Source organism: Octodon degus, unplaced genomic scaffold, assembly GCF_000260255.1.
Source record: "Octodon degus isolate 3935 unplaced genomic scaffold, OctDeg1.0 scaffold00065, whole genome shotgun sequence".
Classification (NCBI taxonomy): domain Eukaryota; kingdom Metazoa; phylum Chordata; class Mammalia; order Rodentia; family Octodontidae; genus Octodon; species Octodon degus.
Genome location: NW_004524641.1, coordinates 1,777,379 through 1,793,751, shown reverse-complemented (window position 1 = coordinate 1,793,751; position 16,373 = coordinate 1,777,379). Strand labels below are relative to the sequence as shown.

At 38.7% G+C, this 16,373-nt stretch overlaps 1 protein-coding gene across 14 annotated transcripts in view; it reads left to right on the top strand.

The window, feature by feature from the left end:
* Positions 1–8,062: 8,062 nt before the first annotated feature.
* The window catches only part of Osbpl6 (oxysterol binding protein like 6), a 111,387-nt gene continuing 103,076 nt past the window's right edge, over positions 8,063–16,373 (top strand). For all 14 annotated transcript variants that reach the window (XM_023719114.1, XM_023719120.1, XM_004634722.2 and 11 more), the window contains exon 1: positions 8,063–8,197. The gene's annotated coding sequence lies outside the window, so the exon portion shown is untranslated. The remainder of the gene's footprint in view (positions 8,198–16,373) is intronic.

Genomic DNA, 16,373 nt, shown 5'->3' with positions numbered 1-16,373 from the left:
TTTCTCTTTGGAGGAAATATTGGGGGGATTTTCTAAAGGGCTGTAGGCAGTCCTCCTTGACTATCGGTGAGGTTCTATAGAGATGCATTTTATGACTGAAGCCATTCTCTTTCAGGTTCTTCCCCTTGCGCTTTAGGAATTTAAGGAGCCATCCCTGCAGTTTACTCAGAGTTCCAGCAGGGCCGCAGCCGGCAGAGCTTAGACCACTGCAAACAGCTCCGATGGTAAAGCCAACCTGCAAGACTTTGATTCCATGATACAAGGTGAGTTATGTAAGCTGAAAAACAAAACCCAGGGTTTAATAGGCAAAAGATCAATGAGGCTTTGCCAAGTCATAGGATGTTTCTTTTACCGTCTGCCTTTCTATCAACTCTTAAAATAATGTTTTCTTTTTAGAACAATAAACACCTTTATTACATGAGTTAAACCAGGAGGGAAGGCTTATTTGCCTTTCCAGGCCTGGATTTTCCTCAGCTAGAACTCCAGCTCTTTGCCCTCTAGCACACAGCCATGTGCTTGGCCACATTGGCCTGGTCTTGATGCAATGCAGGCAGGAAGCTTGCCCTGCTGGGACTGCTCTTCCAGAAGACTGCTGATTTTGGCGTTCTTTTTCCTTTCATCATACTTCTTTTGAATTTTCTTTGATCGTTTTTTGTTTAAAATCTCCTTCTCCTCCGGAGTCAGTTTGTATCCCCTTTTTTCAGCCCGGGCCTGTGCCTAGTGGGATTCGTACCAGTGTCTATATGGCAAGCTATCAGTGAGCACAATGCAGTTCTTCACCAGGGTCTTGGTGTGGACCAGCTTGTTATTGGACACATTGTAAACAACATCAATGATCCTTGTTTTTCTTTCTTTCTTTCTTTTCTTCTTCTTTTTTTTTTTTTTTTGACAGAACCAGGGATTGAAGTCAGGCCCTTGCACTTGTCAGGGAAGTGCTTATTCCACTGAGCCGTCTCCCCAGCCCGATCCTTGTTTTTCAAGTACAACACTCAGAGCCCCAGAAAAAGTTTCCCTCATCTAGCCACAGGGCTCGGTACTTCTTGTTGCCTCCTTGAACTCTGTGTGTATGCAGCAGGCGCCAAACTTAGTGTTGGCCACAGGGTGCCCCAACTCATACTTCTGCTTCTTGTGGTAGGGATTTCTTTTGTCCCTGTCTTGCAGTGCTTGTGCCGGTTGTCCTGAGAGATGCCCATTGCTCAGCACCAGCTGGAAAGAGTAAAATAATGTTATAATCTGATAATGTTTAAATTATTTCAGTAAACGGTCCTGTTTTATATTTTGAAGGATAAGAAATAGAAAACATACAAAAATATTATTAATCTTTTTTTCTGTCTGAAATCTAGCATTGTGTAGAAATAAAAATGTACCCTTCCTTTTTTTTTTTTTAATTTTATTTATTTATTTATTTGTGTGTGTGTGTGTGTGTGTGTGTGTGTGTGTGGCCAGCTCAGCCCACCAGGGGGCGGGGCGGGCTGGCATGTGGTGCTGGGGGATTGAACCGTGGTCCCTATGCTTTGCTAAGCTTGTTCTAAGTAGGTGCTTTAGACCACTGAGCCATCTCACCAGCCCCTACCCTTCCTTCTTGACCAGTGAGCTTGTAGACCTACAATTAAAAATAGCTGAAAAGTTACCATTGGTTTTACATGCAGGCAAACCTATGTGTTAATGTATGCATGCATTTTTAAGATGTGCGCAATTTTTAGTAATCTTTGGGCATAAAGCGCAACTAATTGTTTCCTCTTTGCTTGTGTGATTGAACTGCTAATAGGATAGTACTCACTGTGTTCTACTTGTCATCTTTGATATTTGCACTTCTATTTTCAGAGCCATTTCAGGAAGGCCATTTAACATTTTAGGCCCCATGAGTTGGGTCTTCACAATTCACATACGTTCCTCCTAGTTTGTTTTTTTGGTCTTTGAGAATTTATGCTTGGCATCAGAAGAGGAATTTTTCCCTTGACTCCATTTTTAGCATTAATGTTGATGTATTTCTTGGCAGTGAGGTTGGTCTATTAAATCTTTAGTTTACCAGATAACTTGAGTGATTTAAAACTCATTGCATCATTGCAGAAAATGATCCAGAAGTGACTGTGGAGGTAGGGTGCCCTCTGGGTGGCGGATTGCTTTGTGTCACCACAAATACACCCCTTGTCAGAGTGCAGGTCTAGAAAGAAAAGGAAAGATTGAAACTCTCAACAAAGCAGACAGCCTCAAGGTGCCCAAGTCTTCTCATCCTCATCTTTTCATTCGATACATGGATATAGTGTGGATATTCTGGAGTTCAATGTGTACTATTGGATTATGGGAGGGAGAATATAATTTCTTACAGAAAATATGGGAACCGGCAGTCCCTCCATTCCTCTTTTCTTTCCTTCCTCCCTCCTATCCTTCCCCCTACAACCCAGGGACTGTTTGAACCTGGATGTCAGAGGTAATGGGAAGGAAGAAAGCAAGCTGCTTCTTTCCTCCACAGCCTGTTACACCTTTTTTTTAAAGACAAGGTTTTACTGTGCAATTCGGGCTGGCCTTGGACACACAGCGATCCTCTTGCCTCAACCTCCTGAGTGCTGGGATTACAGGGCTGTGCCACATGCCCAGAATATTTTAAATGTTTAAACTCTCTTTTCACAATGCTGTCTTCCCAAACCACTGTCAGATGGCAATCCAATATTTGTGATTTTTTTTTCCAATTTGTTTTTACATATGAAAGAATGATTTATACTTTAATTAGTCTGACTTTAAGGCTGATTCAAAATTAACTTTGTTGACTTTGCACAAAGTACTGTTGCAGTGAACTAACACGAAAAGTTTGACTCCCCAAAATTCCACTCTAAGGGGTGTTGGTAGACATTTAAAGGTTTTAAATTTCAGAATGAGCAGTCATCTAAATACATGTGTCTTACATCTCCCCTCAGATATCCAGATTGTTCACTTACTTCTATAGGCTTGCTTCATTCATTCATTCATTCATTCATTCATTCATTCATTCATTCATGTTTCCAGCTGTCTGTTGAGTTTCTGCCAGATACTGTTGCGTGCCCTAGGATTATAAAAGGTGAACAAGAAGCAAGACAGGGAGGTCTTTGGGGATAGAGAAGGAGCAGTACATGAACAAGGGCACTAGTGATGCTGTCCATGAAAGGAAAACAGTGTTGCAGGGGATGGTAGCAGGCATTGTGCCTACTCTGAGGTGACACTTGGGAGCTGAAGGGGGCAGCTGATCACTTGATTAATAATTTGAATACTAAACTTGCAAATACTGTCTAGCTTACGTAAACAATAGCTGCATATTGGATTTTATTGCCAAATGTGTTTTCTTGCTGGTTCAGGGGGCACTATACATGGCTAACACTTTTTCTTTTGCCAGTTTCCAAAAAGCAAGTAGTAACTGCAGAATATCCTGGGTGATGAGTATATGGGAAATCTCTGTAATATCTTTGAAATTTTGTGCAAGCCTGAAGTTATTCCAAAATAAAACAATTTTTTTTTTTTTTAATAAAAGGTACTGGCGAAGAAATGCCAGAATGGATACTAAATCAAGTATAGTATTGCTTAGATTTGCAAAGATGAAAAAAACAGTTAAGCAGAGAAGGGAGAATGGTGTGCATTGAGAACCCATCTTGTGAATGCCCTTGAATTCAAGACTTGGGTCCCCTGGCTGATTTTTGGACTAGAGAAATCCTGCCTTTTTAAAAAATGCTTCCGTTTAACTACTTAGATTGCATCAAACTAATAGAACTTACAAAGCAAGTTACTTGATATTTTTCCCTTTTTTATGCTCAACTAATGTTTGACAAAGGTGGAAAAGAAACTCTGTGAAAGGAGAATAGCCTTTTCCACAAACGAGGCCTGAGCAATTGGATGTTGGCAGGCAACACAGTGAGCCTTCATCTAAACTCTGCGTGCAACAAATCTACACAACAGGTTTCAGGGTAAAATGAAATAAAACTGTTAGGAAAAACAGCAGGAATCTTCAGAAGCCAAGAGAGTTCAATGAGATTTTAGTCTTTCCCCCCCTCTCTTTTTCCCCTTTCCATTCCCCTCTTTCTCCTCCTCCTCCTTTTTCTTTTTAAGTACTTTATTCAAAGAGTAGATATTAATGAAGTCTTCAGAAAATCAGAGAATTAGCAACATCTCCACTTGTTCAGTGACTACACATCCTAGGTAGTCGGATTCACTTTATATTTCAACTATTTTTTCCTACCATCTCACTAGTAATCTCATACTTAGAAAAAAATGTGTTGGTTCATGTTATGGTTTGTGTCTAGTTGTCCCCCCAAAGCTTCATGCAGTCATGGGGCAGGGACATCTAGAGTTTGTGATTAACTCATGATCCACTGAGCTTATGAGTCTTAGTACTGCTGGGATGATCAGTGTGAGTATTTTCCCCATCCTGGGGCAGAGAGCCTGAATGGAATATGAGAGAGACAGAGAGTCAGACTCCGTTGCCATCGTTGTTCAGCTGCCATGAGCTGGATGCTCTCTGCCCTGTGCCCCTCTGCCTTGGAGCCAGGCAAATAGGGACTGAAAGCTCCAGTAACTGTGAGCTAAATAAACCTTTCCTTCCCTCATTGTGGATGTCAGGTATTTGTCCTAGCAATTAGAGAAGAGTAACTGAGACAGTTCATTTCATGGGTATGATTACCATATAATCATGGGTACTGTGAATTTTTGAGCATGGTTAAGAAGGAAAATCAACATGGATTTAGAATGAAAAGTGGTAAATAGATATGTTTTCGTAATTTATTTCAAGGACAGAAGAAACGACAGGACAATTTTAATAATTATTAAAAATATTTAGAGTTCGGGCTGGGGAGATAGCTCAGTAGAATAAGTGCTTGCCTGGCAAGCACAATGTCCTGAGTTCAATTCCCAATACCACAAAAAAAAAAAGAAAGAAAATTTCAGATTTCTCAAAACTAGTCAAACAGTAACTATGAATAGGTCTTATGAAAGGAAATATTAAACTACTCTCAGGTGTTTTTAAGGTATTCATGAACTGACTTTATGACTAAGAACAAATAGTTGCATTTAATGTTTAGAAGAGATATCCTGTAGATTACTCAGAGGTGTTTTGAGAAGCAGGGTGAGAAGAGGTTTTAGTATTTTCACATTCTTCTAGTCAAATAAATTGATGTGGGCCACCACAACGTTAAATTTTTTTCTAAAAATTTTTAATTAACAAAATTGTAGTTACTCATCATGTACAACATATTGTGTTGAAATATGTGTACAATGTGGCAAGAGTAAATCAAACTAATTAACATTACCTCGTTACCCATTTGTGTGTGTGTGTGTGTGGTGAGAACATTTTTAGACTCTACTGCCTTAGCAATTCTCAAGCTTTTTTTTTCTTTTTAAAAATTCTGCATTTTCCTGAAATATTCCTGGACTAGGTTGTTTTTAATTTTTACTTTCAGATAAAATTTAGCAGATCTTTTCTTGTAGTGACTTTAGTGAAAACTAGTATCACGTATAACAGTTTACTCTGAAAAAAAAAAAAAGTTTCCATGGTCTGTCTTGCTGTTTTTCCATTTATGTATGGCTAAGCATACCCTGTCATCTTTTAGATGTTAGGGGAGACTGTTGAAGTTAGCACAAACTCTTGAATCCAGAATCCACTGCATAAATGACATGTCAGCTTCCATGCAGAGTAATGTGCCTCCCTACCCTGGAGGCTGTCTGATATCCTGTGTCTTTAGAAGTACCCTCCAGCATCGGGCCCCAAGAACTCATTCTCATGAGTCATGAGTTTGGTATAGAACCTAGTAAGCTATAGCCCATGGGCCAAATTTGGCTTGCAGCCTGTTTTGCCAATAAAGTTTTATTGACCACAGCCCTGTTTATTGGTTTGCATTTTGTCTGTGGGTGGTTTTCCACTACAATAGCTGTGTTGAGTAGCTGTAATAGATTGTATGGTTCTCAAAGCCTAAAATGTTTCCTGTCTGATCCCTTACATAAAAACTTTGTAGGGTTGGGGAGATGGCTCAGTAGGATAAGTGCTTGACTGGCAAACGCAAGGATCTGAGTTCAATCCCCGGTTCCGCAAAAAAAAAAAAACTTTGTAGATGGCATAGTTGAAGACAGTGCCAATGTTGTTTTTTTAGTTTCTGATTTTGAAATCCAAGAATTGTTGCCATTGCAAAGATTATTGGATAATTGAAAAGCTGTTATTCATTAAAGATACTTTTTTTTTCCTTTTTCTTTTTTTTTCTTTTTTCTTTTTTTTTTGGCAGAACCGGGGATTGAACTCAGGCCCTTGCACTTGCCAGGGAAGCGCTTATTCCACTGAGCCATCTCCCCAGCCCAAAAGATACTTTTGACTTATTTTCTTCTTTATTTATAAATAAATACTGTATTGTGTTTATGTAGAAATTATTTCCATAAGCTTCCTAAAGACTTTAGAACTAGTTTTGTAGTATAAAGACACTTAACAATTATAAATGTTGGATACTAAGTGCTTTATTAAACTTTTACTCCAAAATGTTTTTAACTTCTGAGGAAACATCTTAGCAGTTCCTTTAATTTTGAGGCTTCAAGTCCATGACTTGGGAGTGACTCGGTGTCTAGTACTATCTGGCTGTGCCCTGGTATGGTGTTGGATCTCAATTAGGGGACCCAGCTGGCAGTCCGTGCACCTGTACCTGGTGGCAGGCTGAAGGGTTGGAACCTCTAAGGTAAGGGTGAAGAGGGAGCTCCTCTGAAGAAACTCAAGCCAGTCTTGCTTCGTCTTTCCCTTTTCATTCCATCCAGGCCACAAGCCTATTGGTTGGTGTCACTCACACCCGCAGTGGTTCTTCCATCTTCAGTAAATATTCATTCAGTCAGTCACACTGAGAACTATGCTAATCCAACCAGTTGGGCATTTCTTACTCTAGTTAACACAGCAGTTAACTACCCCAGCTGAGAATGCCCTTCAGCGTTTCTGCTTCACTGTCAAGGGCATAATCAAGCATGTGCATTTCTACTAAGTTCCCAGGTGACATTCCAGTCCCATGGTCTTCTCGCAGAACCTCCTAATAGAAATTTAACACTGGCATTTCACATGCTTGGAGGTGAGGAGAAGTAGCTTTTTCATACCAACGCAATGTCAAGTGGCACTTTAAATCTTCTTTCTATTCTTTCACCTTCCACTACTATCTTTGTGACAGTATACCGCCATGACTCAGGTATCTGCTGTTATTGTCTCCTGTCTTCCCACCTTGTAGATTTTAACTTTTTTTTTTCTTAAAAAGAGAAAACCCTCTACTGTTGTTTTAAGATGTCCATGGAGTTTTTGAGTAAACTAGATTCTGTTTTCAGCCTGCAAGCTTTACCCTAGTGTTTGAGTGAGTATGTGTTTTAAACTACTTTTTCTTTCTTTCTTCATTCACATGAAATCCTGGGAGGTACACTGGACTCAGATGCATCTTTTCCACTTTGTATCTTCACTGAAACCCAAGACCATATACCCTAGAGCAAAAGGAAGACTTGAGCTTAGGCCCTTCCAAATTCATTTCCTTTTTAGTTATAATTTACACGATTAATGCCATATCTGCACCTCATATATAATTTGTCAAATCATCAGGAGGCCCATTCTTTTCTAGCAATATATATCCAAAGTATTTTGACACTAAAATAATAAGTGTGATATTTAGTCATTCTCTTATTTTCCTTTGATAAGTGAATTATGTTTCTAATAAGGACTGCTACAAAATCCATTTGACAATATATACTTATACATTAGTTTCTATTTTTGTAAATTTTTAAAGAAGTATACATGTCCTTTTGATGATTATGCTTTGATGGAAAACTAGCATAGAATTTTTTTTTCATGAAATGTTTTGAATCAAGTCGTGTCATAGATCAAATCAGCCACAAAGTTGGAACTCTTTGGACCTGCTACCTTCAAGGAAGCAAAGTGCAAGGACACGCAGTGTGTCCCCTCAGGCTGTGTTCTCTCACAGAGTAACTTGGAGACTGGGTTTAAAAGAGGAAGGATGATAATGGTAAGCATTTGGCATGGATTATTTACTTCTCCTTTTTTTTTAAATTTACATTTATTTTTTATTTTTTGCAGTACTGGGGATTGAACTCAGAGCTCCCTGAAGTACAGTTATTATCCTTGTTATAGGAGAAGAAACTGAAACACAGATTGAATAAATTACCTGTATTTGCATATAGAAAATGCCAGAATTGGAATTAGTTTCAAATCCAGGTAATCCAAGAGATTTTCTTTAGTATAAAATTAAAAACAAACAAGTAAACAAAAAAATAACCATAAGATCCAATGGTGTTTGATAGTTGGCTTTCAAAAATATCAGAATTCCCACTTGAAGCATTTAAGTGGCATTCAGCCTACCATCCTGGTACATTTCGAATTGCTAATGGCCTATTTCTAAAGGATGAGCCGGGCAGAAATCAATCACACCCTGAGCCCATGCAAGTGAATTGTGGGTGCTGTAATATGTTCTTAGTGGCTTCTATGAGCATTGATATTTTAGAAGGATGATAGCATCTCGTCTTCCTATGACATATCTGTAATTAGGTTAGGAGATGGCTAGTAAATTAGGTAGGTGGTAGGTGCTGTAATTCTTTGTGGTCAAGCTGACCCATCAACGGTGTTTAGAAAAAATTAATGCTGCTGCCTCTGTTCTGTATTCCTAATGCAAAACTCAGCACCAGGGAGAACAAATGCTGTGAATGCCCCGGCCTCTGGACTACCATTAGCAGCCTTTTTTAGGAGATCAAGATGTTTTTCCCCAACGAATGTTGAACTTTGTATAGTCTCTCTTCAGCTGATTACTGAACAAGTAGGAAATTATTTAGATTGTCATTAGAGAAACAGTTAAAAACAACTTACATAAGGTAGCTGTCTATAGACAGTGTGTGAGAACAACTAACTATGTTTAATGATAAAATAAAAGATTTTTGTTTTCTAGTCAAGGGAGGGAAACTTTATTCAGGCCCCAAGGCTGCAGGCGTTGGGCAGGTGGTGCCCTTCTGGACGAGGGACTGGCTGAGCTTTACTTTACCTTCTTCTTGAAGTGCAGGTTCTTGGTGTGGCCACACTTCTTGCAGCAGGTGACAGCATGGGGATGCAGGTGGGCATAGCACTTGCAGCAGATCATCTTGTCACATTTGTACTTCTGGGCAAGCTGGCGTGGGGACGGCTTGATGATCCCACCTCACAGGTGAAGCACCAGGTGCAAGGTGGACTCTTTTTGGATGTTGTAGTCAGAGAGAGTCTGACCATCCTCCAGTTGTTTACTGGCAAATATCAGATGCTGCTGGTCAGGTGGGATGCCTTCCTTGTCTTGGATTTTGGTTTTTTGTTTTTTGGGGTTTTTTTGTGGAACCAGGGATTGAACTCAGGCCCTTGTGCTTGCCAGGGAAGCGCTTATTCTACTGAGCCATCTCCCTGGCCCTTGGATTTTGACTTTGACATTCTCAATGATGTCACTGGGCTCGACCTTGAGGGTGATGGTCTTGCCTGTCAACATCTTCACAAAGATCTGCTTATCTGTGTCTGCCGCTCAGCCACCTCATTGAAGAGAAAGAGGGCCAAAATAAAAGATTTAAGTCTTAACTGAAATAATAAACTCAGTAAACAATGGTTTATTTTCTTCTTGTAACTTGTGACTTTGGTGATAACGGTCATATAGTCCCCACCCTAAGGATCTTGCAAAATTGATAAACACAGCGCAGTATATATTCAGTAACAATGTGTGTCTAAATATGGAGGTAATACAGAGTGGCATAACAACTATAGCAGATTAAGGAAAGAAGATAAAAGCTCACCACCAAGTAGTAAAAATATAATTTCTGCCTATCATCGAAGTCATTATAGCTGATAATTCAGAAACATTTTCTGTGGCATGAAGTTTATCACCTTGTTCTATGTCCCCCACCACTACCCATCTCCAGAACTTTCTCATCTTCTAAACCAAAACGTTGTATCCAATGTAACATTGTCTGTGTCCTTCCTGCAGAGCCTGGTAATAATCTTTCTTCTTTCCTTATAGATTTGACTGCTCTGTGTACCTCATATAAATGGAAGCAGAGTCTTTGTCCTTTTGTGTCTGGTTTGTCTAACGTAGTACAGTGTCATCAAGCTGCAGCCGTGTTGTACAAGCGTCAGAATTTCCATCTGACTGAATAATATTGTCAGACATCTTGTACCACACTTTCTTTACCCAATTATTCACTAACGGACATGTGGTTGGTTTCCATATTTTGTCTAATGTGAATAATGCTGCTGGGGACATGGATGTATCGCATCTATTCCAGACTCATGTCTTCAGTTCTTCAGGGTTTATAGAGGTATAATTGCTCCATCACATGGTACTTCTATTTTTAACATTTTGAAGAACTGTCAGACCATTTTTTCCCCATAGTAGCTATACTATTTTATGTTCCCAGCAATATACAAGGGTTAGCTCAGGAACTTTTTTTTTTTTTTTTTAGCCAACTCATCACTGTACCTCAGCAATATGTTGACAAGAAATTGCTCCAGAGAAAAGGACATGAGCTATTCAAGGTCACTTGGTGTCTTATTAGGAATTTTCATGTACTCAGTGTGGGATTATAAACTGTTAGTTTCACAGCATAGAGGTGAAATCTTCTATTTCCTGTTTTGGCCAGAACATCTTTGTGCTGTGCTTTGATCATTTCTGTTACCATCTTTCAGTTATTTTTGCTGTTAGAACACGCATTATGACATTACCCCATCACTCTTTTAAAACACATCAGCCAAGTTCAGACGACAAATAACAAACAAAAGAGTGGCTGACAAATCTTGGGAAATTAGTACTGGTAAAATCACCAAATGATGGTATCAAAATGGCCTTGTCAGGCACATTGTTGCCCACATTATGTCGTGTGATCTCATTACCTTAAATATATTATACAGGGGGCCAGGGAGATGGCTCAGTGGAATAAGCGCTTCCCTGGCAAGCGCAAGGACCTGAGTTCAATCCCCGGTTCCACCAAAAAAAAAAAAAAAAAAAAAAAAAAAATATATATATATATTATACAGCCTCTCTTCCTCAGGGATTTTTTTAAAAACCTGTGCTGATTATAGTCCTTTTAGAAATGTAAACTCCCAAGATTGCCCTGAATTTTTTTAGCCCTTTGATACTCTAATGAGGGCTATTTCCTGTCTCCCTAGGAAGATGAAATGCAGTATACCCACCACGGATCATATTATTTGTGGAGGTTGAGGTACGGGTACCGGGCTAAGAACCTCTATAAATTTGGATTCTGTGCCATAGCAATGTAAAGTGCTCGAGAGAACGTGATTTATTGCTTAGTTTGTTCATTGATTTATTGGTAAATCAAGTGTAAACAGCGATGAAAGAATTTGGTATGTGGCTTAAATGTCAAGGAGATTTGGCAAACAGATGACTCTGATAAATGCGCCCAGTCCCACTTCTCTGTCTACATACAGTGGCTGACAGGAGCAAGCCTATGAGCGGATAGAGTGTGTTGGGGGCCCTGGCCTGGTGTGTGGCGCGGGGCGCTTAGTCCCATCGCTACATTCTCACTAAATTAGATGCTATCAGGCACTTTCAGGATGGGAGGGCAAGAGACCCACAAAAGCAGAGAATGCTGTTGGAAGGAGGTGCGGTTCTCTTCCTAGGACTCTGACCCCAAGTGAATTTTTGGCATGCTGTTTTTATTCATTGATAAATTTTTGAAAGACCTTTTACATTTTGTTAATTATGAAAATAGCAGATGTCCAGAGTAAGATTGCCTGGGGAAGTAGGATGAGAAGTTGTCCTGTCTTGGGGATGAGGAATCATTCTTTAATCACCTTCTGACAACAATTATGTGAAGACTCAACTCTGAGAAGAATTCCATGTACATTGCCCACAAACAACAAAACCTAAAACAAAACAGAGGGCTGTGCCACATTCCTAGAATATAAGTTTCACACCAAGTACAAGATTAAAAGAATTGAAAAGAACATATAATGATTACATTTAGGAACCTGTGTACCTATTGGAGAGTTCAAATTATAATTTTCAAATAAATTTCCAATTACTGTTTCACAGGGATTTATATATTATTAGAAGATTACTTAAGCTGACATTCAGAGAGCATGAAAAGATACAAATAAGTAAAGCAGTGACTTCTTAATTCATTGAAGAAAATTTAGACTTATTCAAAAATCTGAAAGCAACATGAACTAGGGAAATGAAAGCCTTTCTTAAGACTTTTACTTACTACTCAGAGATAAATGTCTAAAATATAGTGAGAAATTCTCCTTGCTTGGATCAGTCCAGCCTTTAGAGTGATTCTGTGTAATTTGAACAATTGAAGTGACTTCTCTACACATGGTTCAAGTATAAAAAAATAATTGTGTCACCATAATTTTAAGGGCCATGAGACGTGGGTGTTGCTTGATGGTTTGGAAACACTACTTTGTTTTTTATGCTGTCTTTAAAAGTATTTGTGCTTACCCTCACATTCATATGTGTATGCATTTCAAACTTCTCTTGCAGTGGATACCGTGTCCATGTTCTGCTACATGTGTGTCAGAAAGGCGTCAAAGAATGTGTCTATTTTCCTCTCCACTCTCCCAACCCTCCTCCATGTTTCCACTTTAAACAGAATCAAATGAATTGAAATACATCCTAGCATGTTTTATTTATATCTAACAATGCTATGTCTGGAAACTTTGTGGTTTTGTGAACTAAGCTTTACATTCAAGATATCCCGGAATGGACTGTTTTGATGTCTTCTGTTATTCTTCATTATTCTGCAATCAATTTTTTTTTTAATTTTTTTTTAACATTTATTTAGAGAGTGTGTGTGTGTGTGTGTGTGTGTGTGTGTGTGTGTGGTCAGCTCAGCCCACCAGGGGGCGGGGCTGGCTGTCATGTTGTGCTGGGGGATTGAACCGCGGTCCCTGTGCTTTGCCAAGCTTATTCTAAGTAGGTGCTTTAGACCACTGAGCCATCTCTCCAGCCCCTCTGCAAATCAATTTTGAGGCACAAGTAAACTTTTTATTTGTCATCTTTGAAACAAGTAACTTTCTAAAAGTTTTTTTGGTGTGTGTTGATTCGCATTTGATTTTCTTGTGTATTCAGGTGGAAAATCACATTATCCACTGGCTAGCACTTTGAGGACAGTGTTAATAAGGCAATGCCTTGCATCGCTGTCTCACTGATCTTAATGGACATGGTTTACTGATTTTTCAACGTTCAGCCTGCTGCTTGCTGGATGTGCATATGTGTATGTTTGCATTTACATATTTCCACAGAAGCATCAAAACTATAAAAATGATTCTCTCATTCTCTTTCCCCTCCCCTCTCCCCTCTCCCCTCCTCTCTCTTCTCCCCTCTCCCCTCTCCCCACTCTTCCCTTTCTCCTCTCCCTTTTTCCCTCTCCCCTCTCTCTTCTGCCCTCTACCCCCTCTCTCTGTAGCTTGACTCTTACAACATCACATTTTCCAGGCAGGTACTGTATTGCCGAGCTACATCCCCCATCCCCCACTTATTCTATTTTTTAAAAAAATAATTTTATTGAGAAACACATAGCAATGAGACAGTTTCAAAACCAATTACTAACATAGTTTCAATAATTAATATGTGGAGTATTGTTGTCTTACTGGTTAATCATTGTACAAGATGCACACATGATATCCTGTCCACAAACACTACTAGAACAAATCTCTCTGTTCAGTGATCCAAGAGTAGGCAGCTGTGTATCTACCCTATTTTGAAAATACAGACACAAAATGGTCGTTCATTTGTATCCACCTTTTTTGTTTAGTTTTGTCAGAGAAGGGTATTCCATTGCCATTTAAATATTGTAGGTGCCTGAATTCAGCAAAATATTCTAATATAGTCCAGTAATCTATCATAGTAGTGGGTTTTCTGTAAGACTGGCAATGACAGAAGTTGTTAACTTGGTCGGGGAGATGGCTTAGTGGAATAAATGCTTGCCTGGTAAGCACAAGGGCCTAAGTTCAATCCCCAGTTCTGCCAAAAAAGAAAAAACAAACAAAACCCAGAAGTTGTTGACTTGAGCCTTTTACAGCTCAGTGTATTAATATGTCTTTACTTTTTGGTGCCTGTCATTCTGGTCTTCTAAATACATACTGTTTGTCATGGCATACCAATTACTGCCATAATGTCTCTCAAATAAATGTTTGTTTAAAAAAGGGGGGGGGGGGTAATACATGAAAACAAGAGACCAAAAAAAAATGCCATAGGATTGTCCTGCTACAATGCTGTATATGGTTAGACTTCTAAATTTCTGTGTAAAAATATGTAACTGTTTATTCCTATTTTTAATTTTTTTTTCTTCATATTCTGTAGGGACTTAAAGTTTAATATATCAATACTTGATGGAAAATATCTCTTCCATGTTATGCCTAAGATGTTTCATATTCAGACAGATAGTGAGATTAAGCTCAACTGCCTATGTTGTAGGGTAATATTAATAAGCTTCTCTTCTGAATGGTTAACAACCTAAGTTCACAGACGAAAAATTAGAGAAAAAGAAGGGCTACAAGGACAGCCAACATTTTGGCCCTACCCTTTTAAGGTCAGTGAGGACTCAGAACATAGGAGAAACTGTACTGTAACATCATGTAACTCAGTTGTGTCCCAAATTTTCTGATCAAGGAGATTATGGGGCCACAGAGGAAAGTGATCGATGATGTAGAGTGTGCTTAAGGAGAGTCACATGGAGAGAAAACATTCTCTCAGGCTTTCACAGAGAGCATATTGGCCAAGTGATGGCCGTGACTCATCCACATGGCTGACACTCACAAAGGATCTACAAAATGCAGTACAGGGTTTCAGGATAAGTCCTGAGGGGATTTGACTGACCTTATCAGATACAGAAGTTACAGTTCTTGTTATATAGGTCTTGCTTTATCTTGGTCTTAACCATCCAGCAGAAAAGTATAAAAACAAAGTATAAAGAGTAAAGCCACTTATTCTTATATTTCTGTAAGTTTTATAAAATTTAACAGTGCGTATTAAATTGATGATTTACTTCTTAAGTCAGGGTAGTTGTAGGATATTTTGCCTTATTAGTTTTGTTGTAGATTGCAATAATGATCCATAACTTGGTGTCCTCTATTCATCAATATTGTATATGTTTATAATCTTATCACACATACATACACACACACACACACACACACACACACACGCATGCATGCACATGCACACGCACACCACACCAAGCCATACCACACCACACCACACCACAACATACCACACACTCTGGCCTAGTTGGCACAGTTGTTCCAGTGATTCAAAGAAGTAGCTCCTGGTTTTTCAACTCTATGATTTTAAGCTGTTTATTTATAATTTATACTGTCTTTTCTACCTTAGTAAGTTACAAATGTTAGTACATTCACTTTTATGGTTCCGTGTTTAGTAATGCAAAGATGATGGCCGTTGTAGCATTAGCTGTATTCTCTATTTGAAGATGTGTGATACTCTCAAGACAGCGTGTTGCATATTCTCCATTTGCTCTAATCACCCGTCTGTCACTTCATCACACAGAGGGAGGAGGAGGAGAGGGGCAGGAGGCTGTGCTCTCGGGTTTTACTTTGTTTTCAGATATTCTGCCTTACGTTTCATTTTTTTATTTAACTCAGGATATATTTATATTTTCAAAAATTTTATACCACTATCCCATTCTTGCTTTTATTTTTTATCATTAATCTTTAGTTTACTGAATTGTTGGACAAAATGTAATCTAAATTCAACAACCTTACTATAGTCAATCTTATTTTGAGTTGCTTCTTAATAATTTTGCTTCCTAAAACAACACTGTAATCCTTTTAATTTCTACATTTAATCCTTATGTTTAGGAATGTGTTTGATTATTATTTCTTTTTTGTTCTCAGTTATTGGTCAGGATTACTCCTATCTGTACATTAAGTTGGTTACTGTATCTGTTAAATTTTCCTGATCACCCTTCATTTCTTTTTCCTTTTTTTTTTCAGTTTGTTAAGACAGTTTCCTCAGTGCTATTTTCCTTATTCCTACCTAGTTTTTGTTCTACAGAATCATCCTGTGCTTCATTAGTATGTTTTTTTAATTAGAAACTTTATATTCTGGTGTCATTATCTTTTTCCTTGATTTCTTATCTAGGCCAGTTTCTATCATGTCCAAACTAATCAAAGTCTTCATTTTTTGTGAAAGTGTAAAGTATTTATGTGCCAGGTCTACCTCTTTTTGCTTAGAATTTATTCTCCAAATAAGCATTCTGTATCTGACTGCCAGTCAACAATGACCCATTTCAGCGTGAAGAAGCCAGAGCAGTCTTCGCCCATATTTCCCTTCACGGCAGTTCAGGTTACTTCTTCAGAGGGGGGAATATTGCAGGCAGCCGAGTTAGATAGAAATATTATAGGCAGTCAG